Source organism: Protopterus annectens, chromosome 13.part0 (genome assembly GCF_019279795.1).
Source record: "Protopterus annectens isolate FY-2018-M chromosome 13.part0, PAN1.0, whole genome shotgun sequence".
Classification (NCBI taxonomy): Eukaryota; Metazoa; Chordata; order Ceratodontiformes; family Protopteridae; genus Protopterus; species Protopterus annectens.
In genome coordinates, this window is record NC_056747.1 from 1342098137 (window position 1) to 1342112299 (window position 14163).

The following is a 14163-nucleotide window of genomic DNA, read 5'->3' on the forward strand; positions in this document are numbered from 1 at the left end:
ATGTTGCTTGGGATGCATACAATATGTGGATTGCATAAGTGTGCACACCCTTAACATGATGGTTTGTTGCAGCACCTGTTAAGTGAACTACAACAGTCACTATTCCTGGAAGGTGTATACTAGCATGGACAGTCTTCACTTGCCATTATTTGGTCACTCCACCTACAAATGTCCCCCAACACTGCCAGATTGCAAGGTCAGCTCATGTGCACAGCCTTTGGAGGTCACACAGTGCCTTCAGTATTGCTGTGGAGTCATGGTTATGTCTGGCACAATGCATGACCTTGACCGTGTTCAGATGCAGCCATTCTTACAAGCTTTAGATATATGCTTCAGGTAACTGTTGTGTTTCAGGATGACACTCCTCCCCATCCTCAGCCTTTTTGCAGATGCTTTACAACTATGGGCCACACATGAGTGTCATTTTGCAGTGTCCCAAATTCAGAATACCATGTCTACCGGCCTTCCTGCTAATGAACAGCAAACCTACAGGTGCACACTGACACCAGCAAGGTACAGATGGGTATGGTGGTCCTGAGGTAGTGTGAGGTGTTGCTTGTGCAGCTCATGTATCTTTATTAATACTGTCTGTAGGTTTCAGCCTTGGTCTCGGTACACCATTACACATTGCAACACATGCCTTTGGAAGACTTGATGTTATGCATATACTACCTGTGGAGAGCCCTGAATGATGTATCCTGTAGAACAACTCTTCCATCTGATTACCCTAACCCATAGGCCACACTTATGCAAGAGTCCAGGTAATTGTCGACACAGGTACTGAACAGGCAGTACTTGCTAGACATTCCTGCAAGTCCCTCAGTGTTGCTGTATGTGTCTGGGCAGCCTCCATGACCAGTTTGCAACATATGTTGTCATCTGTCTTGGATGGGCATCTTTTTATTTTCTACATTAATGCTGTCCCATCTTTCATCATCACATACATGCTTGTCTGCACTGTTTGCCATGGTATATGCAATGGTGAGGTAAGGCTACGTCTCCCACTCCTGAGTGCTACCTTTTTGATATGGGATCCATTCCATGGTTTGTAAGATGTGTGCAAGCCACGGCTGCCTCTGTTGCAGGTGAGTGAGCAAATGTCATGGACATACTTCTTGGACAGCAGACCATTACTTGGTGTGACACTGAGGAACCGTACTTGATGGAAGATGCATACTCAAGATGAGTGAATGCTGCAGTACCTCAAAAGCTGCTTCCACAATATGTTATTTGGAGTCTGTGCACACATATGCTTTCATTGTTTGTTAAGGTATGTTTTCCCCATATTTGTTCTCCTAACATAGGATTCCATCTTACACATTCATTGCTCATGTTAGGATCACATTACAGGTTGTAGAACTTGTGGAATGTGGTACTGTGATATGACGTTGTGTAGATCTGTAACAGTTGCCATTGCAATACTGGTATATACACTCACTGTTGTAGCCAATGTATAAGGGTAATGTTTCAGACATTTCCCTACTGTAGGCCATTTGTCCCACCATTATGTTCATCTCTGTCCACACATTGTGCACTGACAGGTTGTTAGTTATACTGCAGGACTATTACATACCCTTTAGTTATGTCACCATGGTGACCACTGTGATGCAGTGCAGTTAACAGCAACAATAAGTGAACATGAACAGCATGCATTATGGGTAGGTGTGTTAAATGTGTTCACAGCAAGTGCATTGGCCATAGCATGGCCGGTGTATTAGCAAACCTAAACAAAAGACCTACATACTCATCAGCTACAGGCTGCTGCACCAGAGGTATATCAGAGGCACCTACATAGTTGTGTGAGAGATGTGATATCAGTAGCCACACCTGTGGCATTGGTACAGGGTGGGAGCAGCATTTCAGTACATCAACAGTACAAACCCACAATACTACAGATTATGCACATCTGTTCATTACTACACTGCAGCAACTGACTATGTTATCTGACATATGCACAAAGGTACTTTACAGATGAGGATGTATAAGCAACAGTGATCTACTAATATGCCATGCGGCCTTACCTGCATGCTCCTCATCCATTGTTTGCTGGCAGGCAGCTGCCCCAAGGCTGGCAAGGAGCTCCTCCACATGTGTCAGTGGGGACTAGATGGCATAACCCCCACCTGTGGCTAGCTGGTCCCTCCTAACTGCATGGCAGATGAGGTCAGTGCAACAATGTCGCACCTACTCATAACCATGGTTACAATGCATCATTTACCCTGTGGACGAGCTCGTTCCACAGGGCAGACCTCTCCTGCAGATCATGGGCCGTATGCCCAAAGAGGGTTCCATAGTGATGCACCATGAATTTGATGATGATGTTATTCTCTTGTGTAGTGAATACCGGTAGTCGCTCTCTTGACATGGTACCTGCAAGACATAAACAGATAAAAAGGCCTGAGGACCTCATACTGCAAAGATATACTAGTTGTTAATTGACATCTCTCTCTCCCCCTGCCATATCTGCATAACTAATCTGAAAACACACACATCAATGGGTATGTTTACATCAAACCTACTGTTAGGACATATGTCCTATTGTGCAACAAATACTGAAATGTGTTTCTATTCATGTTCCATGTTGAAACACTATCATTGGTGCCCTGTTGCTAACAATGTAACCTGCATGCCATTGTAATGGCCACTATGGTTCCATATATGCATGTGTTCTGTTTGCTATGCAACTTTTCCAAATCTGGTGTTTTGGGTTACTGGGAATATGTATGCATGCTGTTATAACTAATCCTGGATTATGTTGACTATTACTACCCACATATGTTCTAAAACTGCAACACAATAGCATGTTTGGGAAGGCTATTTCCAGCAGAACCACCTCACCCACCTCAACTGGCTATGGCACCAGGCCACAGCACATCTGGGCCCTAACCCAGGACCTCATCATCTGCTGATCCTGCACTACCTTCAGCTGGAACCACCTCAGGGGATGGTGACTGTCCCACCCTGGGAGCACGCACAGACAGGATCCTGTAACCAGAAGTCAGATCAAGGGTCTAGTGCATAGGGGGCTCTGCAAAGAATCGTGGGATCTGCTACACCACCCTGAGGCCCTCATGACACATGTAGAGTTTCAGCCTGCCCCTCCTGTTAGCCCCCAGCACAGCCACCTTCAGGACCGTGAAGGTGCAGTGGTGACTGCCCATGGGTGGGGACCTCAGTCCCACTGTTTCCATTTGGGGGCTCATGGGCTTCCAATTTCCAAACACCCCTCCCTGTCCATGGTGTTTGCCCACCACATGTGTCATATACCTCCCCTGTATGCTGTCTTGTCTGTCATGTCCCTCTTCCGAAGCAACTTACCTCCCCATATATACCTACTATTAAACACAGAAAGTGGTCCCCATGCCAAATACCAAACTAATAAAATAATCCAGGCACAGTGAGTCCAGCAGTTGTAGCCATGTCTTTAATATACACCAAGCAAGGAAAAACAAAAAACAAGCACCTCACATAATAACTCTACAACAAATACTCCTTACGTTTTCGTTAATTAACTTCTTCAGAATAAAATGGCTTAAAACAAGCCCTTCTTATATATACGTAGATTTTTAAAAATATCCAATAGCATCACAGAATTGATTAAACAAGTTTAGGTTATTAAATAGCTTGACAGTGTTAATAATTAATTAAACAAACAGATTAACAGTATAAAGTGAGAGAGGCTCAATTGTTTTACATATGAAACTTCATATTGGTTGTTGAATAATAAATTAAAATGTACAGCATGATAGTTAGTTTTGTAAGGGTCAGTTTTAAAGTCAAGTATCATACATTCCGTATGTTTTAATTTATATATTACATACCTATGAAGCTTGTGCTTGATACATTTCACGTTAGCATGACTGTTCTGAAGGTGGTGGGGTCTGAAACTCATGTGTCTATCATGACTTCCTTACTTCCACCTACAGCTATTTGCAAGACTAATATACATGTTTAGAGGAACAGAACAAACACTACGATGGCTTACATCTTGTCATTCTGAGCAGATATACACAGTTGACAGGTATAGCCCACTGCACACAGGGCCAGATGCTATATCCATAGCAGTTGTTCAGCAGGATATAATTACAGCAGGTCTTGATGGCACATATCAAGCTTTAGAAAACATCTGTCCCCTTATTACAGACCAGGGACTATATTTAGTTACATGCTGACATGTTTCACATACCTGTTTTATTAGTATGCTCTTTTCTGTGTTGCACTTCAGGATGTCTCCCTTGTTTTTTTTTCATTTTTTTTTACTATTATTTCTGTCTTTGCTGTTTTCTTTTATTTGTTTCTCTCTCTCTCTCTCTCTCTCTATCTCTGTGTGTGTCTCTCTCTCTCTCCACTACAGGGATCGAGCTGGTTTGAATAGGTTGCAGCATGGCTTTTGTAGATGATGCTCATGATCAGGGGATGGACTCTGCACCAATTGGTTTTCTCCACTTACTAATTACATGCAGCCAGCTGTGTAGTACTTCCAATAGCAAATGGCATAGCAACCCAGTACTATAAATGACTACATCATGTGGGCATTGTCTCTTTACCTTTCCTGTATGGAAGGCATCCTTCCTGTGTGTGGGCATCAGTGTTACAGACAGCAAGTATCAATACCTCTTACAACAGGACTTGTGGACACAGCCAAATACATGTTTGTAGAAGGTTCCAGACCTATGGCCAGTGTGAGTATTGCTGTTATACGCATTGAATACTGCTGGTTTTACAGGGTTTGTGTGTACATGCTAATTTTGCATGGAATGCAGTCTGTCTGCGTAGCTCTCAACTGTGGGCCTATCCACATGATGGCCAGAGGATTGGCTGTTATGTTTTGTCTGTTCACCATACAGGTCTTGTCTCTGACATATTAGTGGCATTATCTCCGTTGATGTCTATCAGTACATGGCAACATCCATTTGTGTTTCTCACTTCATATTCCTGAGTAAGGATATGTTGCAACCAATCCTGTAACACCAGCAACTTTCACATTGTATAACAGCAATATTGCAAATATGGACCTGTGTTCCAGCCTCTGTCCTCCACATATATGCCTGGCTTTGTCCAGATGTCATGCAGTAAGAGGTTGTTAGGTAATGGCCTATCATTATTTAGTGCTGGCATTCCTGCTATCATTCCAGTGATGTTGTGGACTCCCACACAAATTGTGGGGCAGGGTCCATATATATGAGGGCTACAGCTGGACAAAACGTGTGTGACCTTGTACATTCCAGAGATCAGTGTATGGAAAACACTGTTATGCCCTTGTAAGACATTTTATGGGGGAGGGGCATGAAATGCTTTTAACCTAGGCTGTTACAATATGTGAGGGATATCAGTAATAAGAAACATAAAGGTATATCGCTGTACATTTTCATATGTTTTACCATGGGAACATTGGTGGGCTAGAGCTTGCTTTCTTACATACAGTTCTGTTTGTCATTGTGGTAGTAACATTTTAAGTTAAGCATTGTTATCTTATGGGTACGTTTACATTGTGACAACTAATACTTTTGTCCCTAGGGGTTGAGTACAGAGTGTAATTGTAGGCTGCTGAACTACATCTGTAATTAAGTGTTGATTGTTTCTTATCTTCAAGGCAAGTTTTTTTTTTACTGTTGTACTACTTGAAGGCCGTAGCCTGGACAGCAAAGTATGTTATACTTTTCACATTACTGTATCAAATATTTTGTTTGAGAGTTGCATTAATCAGTTATTATGTATTTCAAGCACCTAACGGCTATAAGACATGACATAAACAATTAAATAGTACAGAAATAAACATTTCTGTATATGCCAACTTGTGTGTGGTGTCATGTCCTTTGCATTGTGTGTGGGTATATGTTTCATGCAATAATTCTCATTTTTTTAGGAATGAATCCAACCTTGGCCATTTCAAAAGGTGGCAAATGTAGGAATAATGGCTATTTGATATGCTGTGCACCCTCTATATATACTCTTCTTATACATATCTATAAGTACTAATATCTTTATATGTATATATATATATATATATATATATATATATATATATATGTGTGTGTGTGTGTGTGTGTGTGTGTGTGTGTGTGTGTGTATATATATATATGTATATATATATATATATATATATATATATATGTACATGTATATTTGTGTGTGTGTGTATGTATCATTGGAATTTTAGTGCTTCCACATTGTACATTCCCTATGGTAGACTGACTGTTCTGCATGGTATGTTACAGATATCATCCTGACATCTTACAGCTGACATGGCTTACTGTTAACTTGTTGTGGGTGCGTTGTGCAGGGTCCTAAGTTCAAGTCTTACAAGTGATGGCTACCGTGTTGCAAGGCATATCTGTTCAGCTGTGGAGGAAGGGGAAATGGCAATAATTAAAAGAGATCCCAAATTTGGGCCCCTTTACCCCTATTAACAGAGCATTTGGTCAGATGTTTTGCAGTGAGAGGTTCAGAGTGCGTTTCCAATGTGCGATTGCAGTACACATTTATATATATATATATATATATATATATATATATATATATATATATATATATATATATATATATATATAGATAGATAGATATACCATGACCTTGGTCTCCTGGACACCCTAGCACTGCATCCAGAAGCGCAATCCCTCTCTGACTCCACCCATGCTGCCTACTGTGTGAAGCTGCAACCAGTTATGAGCTGTATTCCTGCCTGTGGGGTTTAAATACGGCTGAATTCCCACCCTTTGCCATGACTGGATGGTTTTGAATATACTGAGCTAAGCTACTGGCAAACCTGTTTAGCTAAGGTTGGCATTGCTTAAAGGGGCAAGTACAGCACTACTTACCAATGGGCAAATCCATTTAGCTGGGCTACTCATTGCTTAGCAGTCATATTTACACAATGCTTACACCTGGTAAGCAGAGCTGTGCAAAGCTTAGCATTGCTTATTTTTTATTTTATAGACTATTTGCTGTATGGCATTGATTCATCATTCACTACATACTATAAATTTGTTTACTGTCCTTGACATCCCCCATTGTGCTTTCATTGCATTTATTTGTGTGTGACTATACTGTATGGGGCACTTGTGTTTATATGGGGATGTCACCACTTTATTATACTGACACCTCACATCTGGATCTAATGCAGTACTCCAGTTAACAAATATATATTATTTAGTAGGTAATAAAAAATTGTTTTTGCACTGCTGTCACATTTCAAATGCAAATTGGTTACAGTGGGGATTGAACTGAGAATAGTTGCCCACAAAGCGTACACTCTAACCACTACACTATTGCAATACTCTGTATGTTTTTTATGTTATTATTTATTTATTTATTGACATTTGGTAACTGGGTTTGTCCAAATGGGTTTGTGGCCGATTTTCAGTGGAGACCCGAGGACAAAAGCTCCAGTAATACATTTTAAAACAAGTACAATTTTAAACAATATTGATATAATAGCAGTTATAGCAAAATGATTCACATATGTTGGGATACATGCATAAAGTTAAAGTTGCATTAAAAAGAAGCTAAGTAACAATTTTACATTGATATAGTTCAATAGGTCAACAATTAACATTTTTTGTTTATATAAAATTGTACAAATGCATAGTAGACACATTGGAGAGAGAGGTGTAATGAGGTACTAAGTATGATCCTTTTGAGGGTACATAAAGGGAAGGAAGACTAGGTAGGGTCATGGCAAGGGCAGGTTCTGGAATTGAGAAAATAAGCTTTTAGTTTATTTTTAAAGTGCGAGGTGTGGGAGATTGAACGTAAGTCAAGGAGAAGTTTGTTCCAAGCATGGGCAAGGGAGTGTTTGTAGAGTAGTTTGCCTACTGACCTTTTTGGGTGGTAGATATCAAGTAATTGTTGGTTAGAAGTATGGAGGGTCCGGGATGGGATGTAGATGGAGACTAAGGAAGATAGAGATGGACAGAAGGAGGGTTTATAAAGAATAGATTGTAGCATATGAAATTGATAAGATAGCAGAAACTGGGGAAGTTCAAGCCATTGAAGAGAGTTTAAAGAAATGCAGTGGTGTGAGTTGTATGGGGAGTTAGTAATGAATCTGGCTATTTTATGGTAAGTCTATTGCAGTTTGTTTAGAGTGGAGGCCTGGATATTGGTAAGAACTGGGGCGGCGTATAAGAGGGAGGGGAGGAGGAGTGCCTGGTCCAGGGTAAGTCTAAATTCAGGGGTTAGGAATTTTTTGTTCCGATATAGCAGACCTAGTTTCTGTTTTTTTTTTTATACATTGGAGTATGTGTAGGTTGAACTTGAGTTCGTCATCGATAATGACCCCTAGGAGTTTTGTGTGGGTGTCGGGTTGGATATTTGTATTGTTAGAAGATGTAATAAAAATGGAGGTTTTGTGATGAGAAAGAGAACGGGAAAGGAAAAGTAGGAGTTTAGTCTTTTTGGGATTTAGGATCAATAGGTTGTGAGAGAGCCATTGCTCAGTGGATAGTAGGGCCTGTTGGGTCAGGGAGTGTAGTTCAGGAATGTTATTTGAGATGGATATAAGTTTGGAGCCGTTGGCATACTGAATAAGGGAGGATTCTTTGAATGAGGTGTAAAGATCATTGGTGAAGATGTTAAACAAAAGGGGTACCAAAATGGAGCCTTGGGGAACACCAGTGGAGATGGGAAGGAAAGGTGAGGAGGATGAGAGTCATTTGACAGATTGTTCCCTGCCAGATAGGTAACTATTAAACCAGGTAAGTGTGGAGGGGGACAGGTGGAGATTTGCGAGTTTGGATAGTAGTAGAGGATGAGAGACAGTATCGAAGGCTTCGGAGAGATCTAGGAAGAGACAGGAAATGAGTTTATTGTTGTCTAGGGCCTCTGCAATGATATGAGTCAAGGAGAGGAGGGCAGTGGTGGTGCTGTGCTGAGGACGAAATCCATGTGGGGTAGGGGTAAGTAAGTGGTGTGTGAGGAGGTGATTGTGAAGCTGTGAGTGAATACACTTTTCTAATATCTTGGAGAGGGGGGACAGAATGGCAATGGGTCGGTAGTTTGAGGGGTCAGTGGAGTTTCCACCTTTATGAAGAGGGATAGTGAAGAAAGATTTCCAAAGGGTGGGGACAGTTGATTCCAGAATAGATCGATTAATTAGTATAGATACGGGATAGGCAATTGAGTCAGCAGCAAGTTTGAGGAATGTAGGAGATAGATTGTCAGTGGAAGGAATGTAAGGTTTTAGCTTGAGCAGTAGAGATTTGATGTAAGTAATGGGAACTGTCTCAAAAGAAAACAAAGTTGTGTTATCAGCAATGCTGTTGGATTTCTCTTACTATTTAACTTATTGTGCTGTTTAAGTTGGACTAAGCATAAATACGCAACGGGCACAACCGCACAGCTACGCTTAAACTTTACCTCATTTATAAAAAAAAAGTTTTGTTGTGTTATTTTATCTATACCCTTCAGAATATCCCTGCTAATGCTAAACCTGTTATTTTATCAGCTTTCTGCTTTATGGTGGGCATTCCTCTCAACCTCTTGGAGCAAAACTCTGGACAAGCCCTAAAATGATGGGGGGACAAATAGAGGGACAGATTTTAAATATTGCGCTTACAAACTTAGACAATTGAAGATAGGTCCTGCATTAGCATGGATTTTCTGACAGATGTGGAGTCTTTTAAATTAAAATGTTTGTCATTTTATTTAATGACTTCAATCCTCAGCTATTTTCCAGAAATGTACAGATTTTAGGAGGAACACACCAAAAATATGAGACAAAACTATGGACATTCTGCAAAAATCTGAACAGTTGAGAGGTATGTTTAAATCTTGACATGTTAGGGGTGTTATGAGCATTCTCGATCATTTTAATTGCCGAAAGGCAATTCTGGAGTGCAGGGGAATGTGTATTGTGAGAGCTCTGCTACACTCGAACATGGCTCTGTGTTCTTTTAACAGCACAGGCAGCGTACCTTCATGAATATGCAAGGCGTGCTGCCATGCTGTACAGGAGCAGTATTTGCCATGCAGGAATAAGTTTTTCCTGCATGGCTGCTTGCTGAATCCCAGGGTAGCTGTTTATTAAACGTTCAGTAAATTTAACTTTATAATTTAGTATAGTGTTCTTAAAACATTTTTAAATGATGTATTACTTTAATAAGTTAATTGATGTGTCACATGATTTTTAAATAACGTATTTAAGTCATGTCTTTCCACTGCATTTAAAGTTTTGATGAAGTTCTGTCTGATACAAATAAGACCGAAAGCACTAAAGCTTTAAATTCTGCAGTGAGTTTGTTTGGTAGCTGCTGCTGGATTATTGTTTGTTGCTTTGGCTGCTTTCTGAAGTTTTACTGTTATTAATGTTGAAACTCTTACCAAGCTCCTTGGGATAATCATAGACGACCAATTCAAGTTTGACCAACACACCCATTATTCCATAAAAAAGACTTAACAAAAACTGGGCTTACTATATAGAAATGAAAAAAATCCTTATCAAAGACCCTGCCTAGTCTTCTTTATGGCTCTCCTATCTTAACGAACCTCCAATCTTCTCTAAAAAACCAAGCTAGAATTCTCATACAATAAAATCGCAAGATTTGCTGCAAACCAGCCCTATAACTGCCACCACTGCCTCTCTCTGAAATCTCTTAACTGGCTTGAATTCCACCACCAACTCCTATAACCTTACTTCCTCATAATACACTCTATTTTCAGCAAACCTACCTCCTGCCCATCTATCTCCACCCTCATCTCTCTCTATGCTCCAAATCACTCACTCCAAAACACAACAGTACTTCCTAGAAATCTGTAAACCCAGATGAACTTTTGGCAAACAGCTTTACAGCTATCCAATTGTCCAACCCTGGAACAGGCTACCACTTAACAACATAACTATTTCTAATACACAATTCAAAAAAATTAAAAGAAACTATCTGGAACTCATGGGCTTGCTCCTGCCATATTCCTTCCTAACTCTATCTATTGTGTCACACATATGGCTGCTCCACCTACCCCTGTGCTCTCACTTCTAACTCCAAACTGCTGATTCCTACTTTATTCTGCTCAAGTCACTGAACTATGTTGTAGGTAACTGCCATTCTCTATGGCACACACCTTATCCCACTACATTCAGATGTACCTTATATTGCATTTTTGAATCTTTAACAGTGTATATAGCTCTATTTCTCTATTATAATTTCATTTAATTTAGGTATAGTATAGAATGTGTACACAGCTACTTTCTTTATTACAATTTTTGCTAGTTAAAGAAGCTTCACTATTATACCACTACTGTATCATGCTTTTAACATGTTTATACATCTACTTATGTGTTGGACATAATTTATACCAAATGCTTGCTACTCTCTACTTTCTATACATTAAACTGCATTCTGTTCTTGGAGCTTTTTTCCCTGGTCCTCCGCTGAAAATGGGCTCAGTCTCAGGTGGACATACCCAGTTAACAAATGTCAAAATAAATAAAAATAAAATAAAGTAATAACTATATTTTATACCCAGCTACCTTAAAAGTACTGTAACAGTTTCATATATGTATTTTACATATTAGCTAAGAAGAACAGCTTGACACAGTTAGAGTTGATTAGCGCTTAGCAAACAGATGGCAAATGTTTTTTTGTAATCATTTCACCTTGAGAAAAAGTTAGGCCTGCTGAAAAGGAACACTTGACCTGTCAAAAGCAAAGCACTCCTGTATGCATAACTGTTTATCTGGTTGCTCCTTACAGCATTGGAAATGTGTTTATGTGTAATTGGAAGCTGAGAAAACTTTAAACTTTGTATGAGGTAATCTTTTTTTCTCCCTAGATTTCAGATATAAAAGGAATTGCATCTGAGTATACAGTTGAATCTTTCAATATGTTGTAAAATTCTAATATCAATACTTCACAACAAAATGTGTTTTCATCCAGACTCTTTGACTGTGTTTGGGATTAATAGCTGCATTATATAGTTTATTAATGGATTAACCTATACAACAGGTGTTGTGCTCACCTTTTGTCAAGGTTTATTTGTTATTGTTTTGCATTGCTGAAGACTGCAGCAGGGATCTCTCTGACAAATCTCAGATGCCCATTTCAGTAAGTGTTTTCAACTTACATTTTTTTGTCTTAGAGTTCCTGTAGGTATTCAGTGATGTAAATGCAGCTTTGGGTTACACATGTATTGTATTGCCCTGTAGACTGCATTTTATCTTTAGGTTTATGTGCACAATTATAAAACATTTCTTTTAAGTATATGCTTCATGCATTAACTGGGAGAGGCCCAGTTTATAGACTGGACTGGGTTTCAAGTAATAAATTCATAGCAGGGAGGGGGCCCTGTGGTCACTGGTTTTGTGTGGACGATAGTTTGTACGGATAGTATTGTGTTTAAAAAAAGGAACAGTAGAGAGCAAAGTCACATTCTGTATTATTATGGGTAAGTCAGGTAGTAAGATTGCTGAACCTTCTGTTGGTTGTCCAGTTCATTATATGTACTGTACATATAGGTCAAATTATTTTCAGTACATTGCACATTGGCATAAACTAACTAAATCAAACTTATATTTATGTTTTCCTGTCAATGATACTTTTAATAAAACTAAAATACTGCATCTATGACATTAGAACAGAAAGGTAATAAAATTAAATCTTATCAATGGACTATCCATAATGACTGGTATACTGAGACATTTAAAAGCCATAAATAATCTACTGTAAAGGGGTTAAAAGACACAAATGATAAATTGTTCCAATAAGTGAGACCTTAAAATTACAGTTAAAGCATGTAATACAATTCCAATTGCTCCTCTATATCCAGCCATTTATGGGAAGATGATCAGCTTCCCTTCTTCCCACATTGAAGGAATGACCAGGTTCCCCACTCATCTCAACAAGATGTAGGACAGGATGTTACTCCATGGAAAACTGTATTGATACATGTTACTTTTTCTGTGCCTCCACATTCAACATCAGCTTCAGCTCAATGGGAACTGTCTAGTAGTGCCTGTCCCAACACTTGCTCTTCTCAGTCAGACCATGGTGTGATAGAATATGCAAGAAGAAGGGGACATTTTACTCATCAAAGAACAAAACAAGCTGACAGTCAGGAAGAGCAGATGGATGATTCTTTATATCCCCTCAGAGAAGTAGCAAGTCCAGATGGCACCATGGCATTAGTCCACAGACCTTGGATACTTACTGATTTGTATTCTATAGTTAAAACTTTTCCTAAAATTAGACAGGACTCAAAAAAGTTTAAAGATAAATTAAATATTGTCTTTCAGATATATGAACTTACTCTGGCAGACGTACAGTTGTTAAAAGCCATAGTTCCACCTGATCCTTGTTTTCCTGCCTCTCCTCGACTAGTTTAGACCAGTTTACAGGCTCTGTTGTAGTCTGGGCTGTGGTGTAGTTCCTGTGTTGTCCATTACCTTACTTGGATAGAAGGAAGTTTCTTTGCTCACCAGTGGGAGTGGGGAGCCTTGAGCAGCCTATCCGTCCCTGAAGGAGTGACCTCAGCACAAGAGCTGTAGTAATTGGTTGTTTTGGACCATTTCTAGCTCTTTTGAAGTTCCCTGTTTAAAATCCGCCTCAGAGCATTTTTTTTCTGGCTATACTACTCAGAGACAGCTCCACGTGGTCCTGCAGAGTGGTCCTAGCTACAGAGAACCGAGAAAAGCTACTACTTTCCTGATTTAAGTATTTTTTCTGTTTTTTTACTTGGAATACCTTCTCTTGCTTATTTTGAACAAGCTTATACTGTTTTTTTAACTGTTTGCTGCATTATATAGTATCTGCACTTAAAATTTTACCTGATCGAAAATTGGTCAAAAATCTGTTGTTTGTTTGTTTAATTTAACTTTTGAGGCTGCCCACTAAAGTGTGCTAGCCTGTGTAACTGATTTATTACTGCCTTCTGTATTTCTGTGTGCTTTCTATCTGAAAAACAAAAAAAAACAAAAAAATAATCCTTGTTTTCCCGCCTCTCCTCGACTAGTTTAGACCAGTTTACAGGCTCTGCTGTATTCTGGGCTGTGGTATAGTTCCTGTATTGTCCATTACCTTACTTGGATAGAAGGAAGTTTCTTTGCTCACCAGTGGGAGTGGGGAGCCTTGAGCAGCCTATCCGTCCCTGAAGGAGTGACCTCAGCACAAGAGCTGTAGTAATTGGTTGTTTTGGACCATTTCTAGCTCTTTTGAAGTTCCCTCTTTAAAA